General features: G+C 33.1%; 1 long non-coding RNA gene across 1 annotated transcript; it reads left to right on the top strand.

Moving 5' to 3' along the window:
* The first annotated feature begins 2,816 nt into the window (after positions 1-2,816).
* On the top strand, positions 2,817-3,616 carry LOC133176369 (uncharacterized). Its single transcript, XR_009719451.1, has 3 exons — positions 2,817-2,894; positions 3,240-3,303; positions 3,482-3,616. It is a non-coding gene; the product is annotated as an uncharacterized LOC133176369 (long non-coding RNA).
* Positions 3,617-11,702: the final 8,086 nt, after the last annotated feature.

Here is an 11,702-nt window from a genome sequence, read left to right as displayed (position 1 = left end):
AGTAAATAAATAAAATTGGATAGACACTAAAGACTTTAAAAAAATATCTGAATGAATTGTTGTAAAACTCTATTGAAAAACTATTGGATTATCTCCCTTGAAAGAGCTCTCTAGAAAAAGACGTCGGAAAGAATAAAACAGACAACAATAGAGAAATTGCGGGAGAAAAGGGAAAACTTCTTACTTTTAGTAAAAAACAGATAGTGGTATGTTGAATATGTATTTTTTATGTATATTTTTGGGTAAACAATTGATAAGTTTATCTTTTTAAAGGAAAATTAAAAATTAGAAACGTAATCACAGATAAATTTCTCATTCCCATGATGTGATACAAACACTGACTACATTGTAACAGATGCAACCAGAGACATATGCAACGTAACTACAGCATAGTGCCATAAATGAGTCAACTTTTTTAATGGTGCACAATTACAAACGCCGCTTCAATATTTTGAAGTTACGTTGTAGAAAAATAAACGATATCGTATCGATTTTTTCATGATCAAAGGGAAGTAACACTTACTGAGTTTTAATTTCCGGAATTTCGTTAGCGAATTTGATTTTATTACTCTGCTTCCTTGTTTACGAAATGGCAAAACACGGCAATGAAATGTCAGAAGACACTAAAACAGTGATCGTACAATTAATAGAAAATGGACACAGGGCATCAGAAATTTCAAAATGTTTAAAGATAAACACATCTACAATTTCGATATTTTAAAGCGGTGGAGACATAGAAAATAAGCCACGGAAGGGAAGACCCCGATATGTTAATGTCAGAGGAGAATGGACACTTTCTTGCATTGTTAAAAATTCTTGTAGGACAACTTTAAAGGATATAACGGCAGAATTCAACAACAGTACACCGGTTAAAGTTTCTCGTCGCACAGTACAAAGGACCCTTGTGACGGTACATATTGTCGTTTTGTACAAATTGTCGTCGGCGACAATTTGTAACTCCCCTCACTGCACATATTGTCGTCCATCGGTACATATTGTCGCCGGCTGAAAAGTAACACATGTACATATTGTCGCTGGGGACATTATGTACCTCACCCTCACTGTACATATTGTCGCCCCACAGATATTGTTGCTTAAAGACTTCTTTTGTTGTTTTTTGGTAGTTCTGTGAATGTAATTAGGGTGTATATCACACCGACGTGTCTCGTATGCTATTTCATGCAGCGTGATGGTACATTTTGTCGTCTTGTTCATATTGTCACCGGCGACAATGTGTACCTACCCTCACTGTGCGTATTGTCATCCATCAAAACATGTCGCATGACAATGCACGGCAATGGTCCATATAAATATGGCCAGAGAAACTATAAACTTCAGAAATGGCCATATACACTTAATGTTCTCGTTAAAATATGGCTGAATTATTGCCAACTCGATGTTAAACAACTATATACAGTTAAAGTATATTATTGAGGGAGTTAACAAGATTTCAGTTTCCCAAGGCCAGGACTTTTCCCGCGGCGAAGCAGTAATGATACACTTTTAACTGTTTTATTCAACCGATACAAACGTAAAATTTAGAGGATTCAGATAGCGTGATTTCAAAGCAGGGATTAACTAACTGAACTAACACACGAGGATTAGTCCATTCGAATATCATACCAATTTCATTGTAAAACCTAGAGGATTACGGATAACCGGGAACGCAGTACAGTTAAGGCTACACATGAAGATAATATGGTAATGAGGTCATAATGAGGTTTAACGTCATGACAGTTGCTCCGCCTTGATAGATCCATATAAGGAAATAGAGCTCAAAAAAGCTATTTAATGATGATTGCGAGAATTTGTAATGAATGTCCGTATTTTCAGGTTTAAATAAATAAACATTAGTGATTTTCTCTTATATAGTAACAACACGTCTTCGAAATAATTCTCTTTTTATTGTGTCGTTTGGCTGCATTCGGCTTCAGCCAAGCGCTTGCACTCGGTGACATGTAATGTTGTTTACATCTAAAAACGTGGCGACAGCAGCTGAGATATGCAGTGGATAAATGCAACAATCGGGCAATCTTTAAAGAGAATAGGGATAAGATAAGAGACCTGGGCCTTGTTTATCTTTTTGATGAGAAGATGATGACGTTATTTCGGGAAATCATGGAAAACTGAGACGATCCGCACTACTTCACTTGGTCCCTTTCTGTTCATTAAGGTGTGTATGTGCATAGGTATTAACATGTAGACATACTATTCTTTACATCGATGTAAAATAACCGTGAACATGTACAATAAGATGTATTATTACAGTCCGTCACAAACTGCAATGCAGTGCCTTGTGTGTATGCCCCCCCCCCCCCCACACACACACACATACACAAAAACACAAACATTATGAAAGTTGCACACTTTTAAACATGCAATGATGTTGTCCTCTGGCATACATCTACAAACATGTAACATAATATAAGCACAGCACGTCATGATATCAAATAGTATAATTTAGATGCAGTCACACTTACAATGTACATGTATTTGTGATGTCAAACTGCACAGTGTATAATGCATGTGCACTGTACATACAAGAGTATTAGACCCTATAAATTTTAATTTTTACCTCTGGCAATCAAAAATATGTGAATTTTCAGATTTCAGTTCTTACCAGTGCTTCATATTTTAAATTCATCGTAGAACTTTAACTATCTGTATCACTAGGCTGTAAATTTGTAGAATTTCTACATTAATGAAGATAAAATGTTTGAATTTTCATTTGTCTGACTACATGTACATTAAGTCAGTCTTATATGTATAAACATGTATTTATGTACTGTTTATATGTATAATTCTTTTCTCATTGTAGCTGTCACAGAACTGGTTCAAACTGGCATTTACATCAGCTAGAACTATCAAAATAGATGCATCATTTTCTCCACTGGGTATGATCACACTAAAGCATTTCACATTAATTTTATAGGATGCCAGTGTTAAGTATTTTTTTTTAAAATGTTGTATAGGTGAAAGAATTAAATTTATCTCTAGTATATTGATTTTTATTTTTTTTTTACGTAAATTAAGTATAGCTACCAATTCTATTTTTGCAAAATTTAATGTCATAGGTTTCAATTTCCCAAAAAGTTTTGTATCAAAAGTTTGTTTCCATTTATTTTATAAATTTCAGAAAATATAGTATAGCTTGGTTTGTTTTGTACAATGCAATGTCATTTCATTCTACAATAGTTATCATTAAGTTATTCACTCATTACATATATATTTTGTTCTAGCTACTCCCAAACAATTTGAACAATTCATTCAGGCAGCAAGTGTTTCCACCAATAAAATAAAAAGGTATGCTCCATATAAGCTATAAACCATACATATTCCTAGCAAGATTATTGAAATGTTTTGATAATATAAACAGTAGAGTCATGTATATGCTTTCCATGTTACTCAATGCATTGTTTTGAGTATCACTTTCTTAAAACCCCAATGAACTTTCCATAATGGTATTTCATTTTGTTTTTAGAATTGATTTCATCCAGAAGAACTGTTTGAACTGTGGACTGTTTGAAATATTTTGCACCTGCTCAGAAATCCCTTCACAGCCTGCCTTTGAATTTGAAAAGCTGTTTTTAATTAAATAAATTTTCTAGATAAATAATACTTTGTTTTTTTAATAGTACAATGGTTTGAAAGTTTGAAGGCTGTTAAGATTTGAATATCTTTACTTGAATATATTCTGACAGGCGCGTAGCTGCTTATACGCAAATACGCAGATGTCTACACATCGTTTTCCAATTTTAAAAATGGGATGGGGGGGGGGGGGAGGGAAGGGGGAGATTTGTGAGAAGAGAAAAAATATTAATACTATCCAGCAAATATTTGTGTTTCAAATTATTTTATCTCATACTGGTTCGATTCAAATTCAAATTTTATATTACCATGTCTTTATTAAAAAAAAAAACTGTAATGTTTTATTAAATCATTGCCACAACCAAATAAAACATTTATTAATTTGTAATTCTTCTACAACACATTGACAATTTTTTTTTAAAGATCTTTGAGCAAATATCAACCGTTGAATGCTGTGATCCACTAGAATATGATTTGAAATATAACATTATTTTTGTTAATAATTGAAAATAAATATATTTGTTGCTGAAAGTTAAAAAAGAGTAGATGATACCAATATATCATTTTAAAAAATATTCAGCCCCTACATGTACAATAAATTTGCACGGAAGTATTTAACTTTCTGCTAAAAGCAATATTAAGTACTATGTCTTGTATTTTCTAAAGAAAATCGAAATGGCATGATTTTGAATGAAATATTTGGTAAAACCCATGAGCTTCCAGGGACTTCGCCCATGGGTCCTCATCAGGGCCTCGCCCTGGACCAACTGGGGTTCTCAAAGCGGACCCCTGTCATTCTCTGCGTACATTTCACTGCCATTCTGGCTACGCGCCTGTTTGTGTTTTTGGGAACCAACAAGATCTAAATTTCAGCATATATATTGTGTTCACCCGTTCTTTAACAGAGTATATGTTTCTTGATTACAAAGTTTTACTATGATTATCTTGTTTGCGCATGGATTGATAATAACTCCAAAAAATGAGACTAAAGCCCCCCCCCCCCCCCCAATGTGATTTGTGCTACAATACCCAAATAAGTTAAACCTGATGTAAACACTGTTTAATAATTTATTTTTTACGTGCAAGTAAGGTATATGGTATCAAAGGAGCCAGACTGGTGATGGGGGGGGGGGTTAGATCTGTAGAAAGGAAAACAGGTAATTAAATACAGGAGTAAGCTCCCCATTCCCTTCCTCCTGTTCTTAAAACTTTTAACGTAGTCTAGAATTTCTAAACAGCTGAAAGTTTGATAACTAAAATAATCACATATGTAAAAAAAAAAAAAAAGTTCTGTTGGAGATATTTTTTCTGTGTGTCTGCTGGAGGAGAATAAATATTTTATCATTGATAGCGGCTATCTATTTTTTATTACAAATGATTGAATCTTTCAATATTTTTAACTATGGGCATTGATAGATGTTGCGGCAAATTTTATGCCTATTGTTCACGAACGGAGGAAATGTGGTAGGTGTCAAATACGTCTTGTGTAGCGTATAAAAAAACGAAGATATACAAAACAAAGTAAAGTCAAGGATTTTTTTTTTATGCATACCGATTTGATTTAATGAAATATAGCCCAGCACAGTCCGTAGGTATTATTTGTTCAAAATTTGCGAGGTACACAAACTCTATTAAGTACCACAGAGTTATCTCCCATGCTGGGTCAGTGATGCGTTTGAAAACTATATTTAGAATGAATGTGTTAAGATTTCAATTTTTAATCAAAAAGTGCAAGGGCAAGGCGACAACCCAAGAGGTAGGTTTTTATTTTAAATTCTTTACTTAACTGTATAGTTTTTAAAAAGTGATGCTCATTTCTTTGTAATTCATTAGGCAATTTAAAATTTCCGATTAAATGATGAAAAATACCCTATTTTTGAATACTGCTGTTTGTTTTCAATGAATAACTTAAATATCTCAAAAATCTGACTGAATGAGCATCAGTTTTACGATAGGGTAGATACTAAGGGACACAATGAAACATTGTGCAGTTCAAATATTGTTTGCCTTGCCCTTGCACTTTTTGGTTAAATTTGACATTTCATATTTTGACCTAAAATCGGAGCTCACGTGACTGTAGAGGGTCACATGATGACAAAAAATACCGATGTTAAAAGCGATGGACAAACTCTTCATAAAGCCATTAAGATATATCAGATAGAGTTTCATGCTAAAAAATAAGACGGTTGAACTTTAAGTGTCTCGTTTTTGTTGCCTTTTTAAAGAAAATGTTGCCTTAACTGTACTGCGAATTAGCTTTCGAAGCGGGGATTAGCTCACTTGACTAACACACGCTTATTAGTCCATTCTTAATGATTTCTAGGGAAATAGTCACATCTAAAGATCTAATGTTATATAGGGAAAAATTCAGTAGAGGTATAATAATAATCAATCAACAATTCATATAAACATGACTAATCATTGCTTTGTTTTGCTCGGTTGCATTGCCTTCATCTCTTTTTGAGAAGATAATTATTAAAGAAATTTTCCATATATTCCTATGTAAAAAATTGATTGCTTATTGTGGCCCCAGCCTAGGCCCGGTTTGATTTGAAGATGCTTGAATCTGCGCTACCTGAGGAAACTTCCATATAAGTGTCACTATTCACGGGCCTACTGTTGTTCTCAGTGGTGGATCCAGACAAAAGAGGGGGTGATTCAGAATTTTTTTTTTGACACGCTAAAAATTTTTAAAAATGTCATTTGCATGTAAAGGTGTGTTACTGTATATGTTAAGTAAATTATTAAAATATGAAATTTTATCTGTGGACTAAATTGAGAGCATATACAAATTAAACAAACAGAATTTACCAAAGCTGACAAGAAATTAAACCAAGGGGAGGGGGTGCGCCGGTCCTACATCTGTCTAGTTTTTGAGATTTTTAAAGATTTTTTGTATATATTCCTCTGTAAGACTTTAATCACCCATTGTGATCCCAGCCTATTCCATGGGGTCATAATTTGAACAAAAATGATTTTGTCTTTGTTGTTATAATGACCATCTCCAGAAGTTTTCATTCGTAGACGTCACCACTTGCCGGTGGAGGGCTACAAAGAACTGCGAACTATAGTATTGTTCTCCCGCCTACCACCACGTCATTTTTCAAAAGTTAACATATTTGAATGATTTTTCATATCTATACAGATATTCATATGAATTGTACATTACATTGGGAAAACAATGAGAGATAACTGTATAATTTTGGTGATTTTCACTATAGAAAACAACGGAAACTATTTTTAAAACACCCCCCCCCCCCGTGAAACAAATTACTTTACAGGTAAATGGGACTGTCATTTCACAAATTCATATCAAAGCTTTTGTTGTTTCACGGGGGAAACACATATTTACAGACAAAAAACTACCTAAATGGTTATTTTTTTTTGGGGGGGGGGGGTTACAACTAAAACAGTGTATTTTATTAATAATATGTGTTGAATTTTATATGAGTAAAACATAAGAAAGATTTGAGGAACATTTATTCATATCCAAGAATATTTTAAAATGTGGTGATGCTTTTAAGCCCGATTTCAATGAAAAATATCGTCTACCCCCATTATTCAAAGAGCTGGAATTAGGGGTAAATAACTATTTAACACTGGAATTAAAATTATCAGTCAACTACCATTGAACTGTTTTTTGCATTCAACAAAGATTTTACGGCCAAATTGTCATTAGTATTGAATTAAATGGGTGTAAAATGTAGGCGGGAATCGAGAGTTAGATTGCGTAGTTCTTTAGACCTATGCTTGGCACTCATGGTCATTGCGCAGTTAGGGATTTTTTTTTCGTGCCAGCTACGCAAAATTGATCGTACGCTATAAAACGAAGCATTCACATAAGTATTATCTCTTCTGACCCAGCACAAAAATTGAAGGATTTTTTTTCTTCTAAATATTCTTTGAAAAAAAGTTGATCACCTATTGTAGCCACACCCTTCCTTCGAGAGACATGTTCTGAATCTATACCTCATAATGAAGCTTTTACATAAGTTTCATTATTTGTGACACAGTGGTGTTTGAGATTTTTAAAAGATGTCATTAAATTTTTCCTAATCCTTAACTTCTTCCCTTGAAAGAGGGCCTGTCCCTTCATTTGAACAAGCTTGAATCCCCTTTATCCACTGATGCTTTGTGGCAAGTTTGGTTGAACTTAACCCAGTAGTTCTTCAGAAGAAGCTGAAATTGTAAAAAGTTTACAGACAGAGGGACGGTCAGCTAAAATGTGATCAGAAAAGCTCACTTGAACTCCAGCTAAGGTGATCTAAAAATGTGAACCTCAACACAATTATATCGGCATATGATTGTATATAAGAAAAACGCAAAAATAATTTCAAAAAAAAAATAATAATAATACTGCTGAACAAAACAAACAAACAAACTAATACGTGCGTTCAATTTCCCAAGTATATTAAAAAAAAAAAATAAATAAAAAAAGGCTGATTTAGCAGATGTCTCAAGAATTACGGTGTTTTGACATATCATAGTGATGTACATCAATCCTGGACACAATTTTCTGCCCCGGAAGTTTTCTCCCTACAGTATTGTTAGTAATGTTGTTTGTCTCCCTCCGTGTGTGTGTGTGTGTGTGTGTGTGTGAATCTCTCTTTCCTTTCTCAAGTAAAATCTAGTATTCGTCAAAACAATATATCGACGACAATATATGCCGACCTTGACTGTACATATTGTCGCCGACGACAATATGTGCTGGTGCTTGACTGTATATTTTATCGTCCATTATGCAGGAAGAAAATAAGGCTCGTCTCGGTACATATTGTCGCCGGCGACAATATGTACCGATGGACGACAATATGTGCAGCGAGGGTAGGTACATATTGTCGCCGACGACAATATGTACAAAACGACAATATGTACCGTCAAAACTCTTCACTCCATGGGCTATACAAGTCGATTTTCTCAGAAGTCTATAGGAAATCGAAACGTAAACAAAAAGAAACGCATAGCTTGATGCAGAGGGAAGTTACACTGGAATGTCAATAATCAGTGGAAGAAGGTGATGTTTACCGATGAAATGATGGTTATTATTAAACCTGATGGAAAGTTTAAAGTATGAAGGAAGTCATCTGAGAAATGGAGACCTGAATATTTTGGCCACTTTGCACCAATGTCGTCTGCTACTATTAAAATAATATTATGGGGATATACCACCTACTATGGGGTAGGAAGTTTCGCATTCATAAATGTAATTAAAGAGGTCGTGAGGTCACACTGCAGGTAAGACTGCAAAAAAAGTCATTCTAACTCACCCCCTTCCTCTTTTATAAATCAGAGTTTATATTATTTCACATTAAAACTAAAATTAAAACTAAAACTACGTTCAAATCTTAGTTTTTCTTCTGCATCTTCCATAAAATAAATGCAACAAACATATCAAATGAGTTTTTTTTTCTACCAATTACCAAATGGATTGCGATTGGTACTGATACCAATTCAATGTTGAAAAAAAAGTATCAAATTTATTTATCTTTAAGTTTTGGATGAAATATAATTAGACACAATGAAAAGTTATTCTACAAAAAAACTATGGAATCTGTAGAATCTATTTGAAAGGAAGTAAGATTGAAAATGTGTAGGTAGTTTATAAATCTATATGTCCGAGAGTTAATATAATTATGTAAAAGCGTGAATAAAATTTATGAATTAAAATTTAAAGGAATATGAATTATTGTGTACAATTCCAAAATTTATAAAATGTATATAATAACGTAATCAATAAAATTATCATACAGCCCCTCCATCTTCATGATAACTTCATGATAACCAGACCTCATTATTTGGTTAAAAGAGTCATACATATGAAGGAGGAATTAAGTGATGTTTGTCTTTGAGAATTGACTCCACCCCACCCCACTCCAGAACTCCTATATTTTTTCCAACTTGTTTATCTGAATTGTTCCCTTGTCTAACGGGTTCATGCTAATTGTTAACATTGACTATCATGGTGGAAATTGCATGCAACCTTTAGAGAAGATAGGATTAACATGTGTGCTAATCTACTATGTATCACTTTTTCAGTAGTAATACATAAGCTTTTTTTTTTATTTTTACAGCTGTAGATAGTTTAAGATGGCACCCTGTTCCTTTAAAGAAGCCACTGGAGGAAATATATTTGGTTTGAATCCATCATTAAAGTTTAATCTTGTTTTACCATGTTCCAATCAGATGCTAAACATCTGTCTAATAACCAAATAATCCCCAGAAGTGAATCTGATGGTATGGAGGATTGCATGTATTATGTATTTTTTTTTAGGGGGGGATATAGACAGTTAATACATGTATGTGCCCAAATCACAGACAAAACTTAGACTTGCTTGGACTCTTTGTATGGTGTGTGTATAAGCTGAATATCAAGGGGGACCGACCCTCAAATAAGAGAGATAACTGTCCAAGTGAAAAATACGAATACTACTCTTAGTTTTCATTATCAGAGTTTCATTATCGTGACCTTGAAGTAGTCAATAAGTTCAATCCTTACATATGATGGAAACATTACCCTCCATTTCCTTTGCCTATACTTTTCAAAATGTTTTATATTTAATAGAAAACATTTAAATTCAGTATTAAAAGCCTTATAAATTGAATAAGTTCTCTCTTTTTAAGGACCATTTTAATAATTGGTTAGTGTTTCAAGCACCAAATGTAGAATTTTTATTAGTGATACATTTTTTTTTCCAATAAATAAGAAAGATAACTTTCGCTTACAGATGTATTCTTTTCTTACAACTACAAACAACATTGTGATATTCTGACTTAAGAAGCAGCGCTTAATTATGATTTCTAATATGAATTTAATAGGTATGATATTAAATATTTTATTTTCTTAAACACCTCATATTTTTGATTTTATGTTGTGATGATAGACCATTACTCTTTCAATCCTGTGTGTTAAAATTTCTTAATATCAGGATCTGACATAAAAATCATTTCTGAAAAAAATAAGCAGCGCCTCATACTTCATACTGTTTTCCATTTGAAGCTGCTATAGCTCTTGATGAAAATCAATGTTGGGAAGTTAAAAAAAGTTTGTGAAAATTAGAGCAGAAGGTCATTAGTCCTCAAATGATCTAATATGCTGAACTCTAAACTTTAAGATGTTTTTACTCAAAGTTGTCAAATTAATTTTTGTTGAATTATTTTTAGTCTAAATAATCTTTGACTTTAATTCAATCTGATGTGAATTAAAAGGTTGAATGATGTAAACAGAGGGGGGAAATAAAATAATTTTTTTCATTGGATATCTCCTTTAAGTGATTTCAGTAGTGTATTCATGAAATAATTGAAGGAGAAATTTTTAAAGGGACATTAACCATAGCTGTACTGAATGGGCTTTTCTGTTAAAAAAAAATTGTGTTGTTGTTTTCATCATCTTCTGCATTTTCATCTTTAAATTTACTGAAAATACCATTGGACCATGCTCATGCTCAGTAAAGGGGCATATTTCAAGTTTTTTTCCCCAAATAAATGGCTTACCTCCTTCCCAAGAGAAGAAAGTCAAAAATAGGGTGGGGACATTTGCATAAATCTTAAGAAAAAGATAATGTGAAAGCTTCCTGACATATCAGATAATGGCCATGTGGTTTAGGGTGAAACCACAACTGGGAATCATAGTATATAGGCAAAAAATAAAAACTGCGGAGCCAGGATTTGTCATATTATGCAAGAAATTCTTGGGTAGTACAGATTTTATTGTGTACTAATTATGGTCCAAGGGGCTAAGATGAGGCTAAAGTGGAAACTAAATGAGAATACATGTACACATTTTCAGATATTCTTTTCAAGACTGGCAAGATAAAATTAAATCATATCAGTTAATTTGTAAAGACTCCCAAGTTATGTGGATTTTATTTTTTTTTTTCCCTCAGATTGTCAAACTCCAGGCACGGATATGGCTAAAATTTTGGACAAAATTTTACATAGTACATGAGGAATAAGGATATCTTGTTTCTTAAAGGACAAATTACTTTTAGTGATCTGAATTGTTAAGAGGAAATCAATTAAAATGCTTAAATTTGCATATTTTTAAATCTCCATGGCAACAATGTTTTTAAAATCTACCCATTTTATTTTTTTAATTTCTTGGTACACCCAAACAA

Source organism: Saccostrea echinata, unplaced genomic scaffold (assembly GCF_033153115.1).
Source record: "Saccostrea echinata isolate AGI-Se365-2 ecotype Australia unplaced genomic scaffold, CSIRO_AGI_Sech_v1 ptg000075l, whole genome shotgun sequence".
Taxonomy (NCBI): Eukaryota; Metazoa; Mollusca; class Bivalvia; order Ostreida; family Ostreidae; genus Saccostrea; species Saccostrea echinata.
Note: the sequence above shows the minus strand (reverse complement) of the source record. Positions and strands in the feature narration are given on the sequence as shown.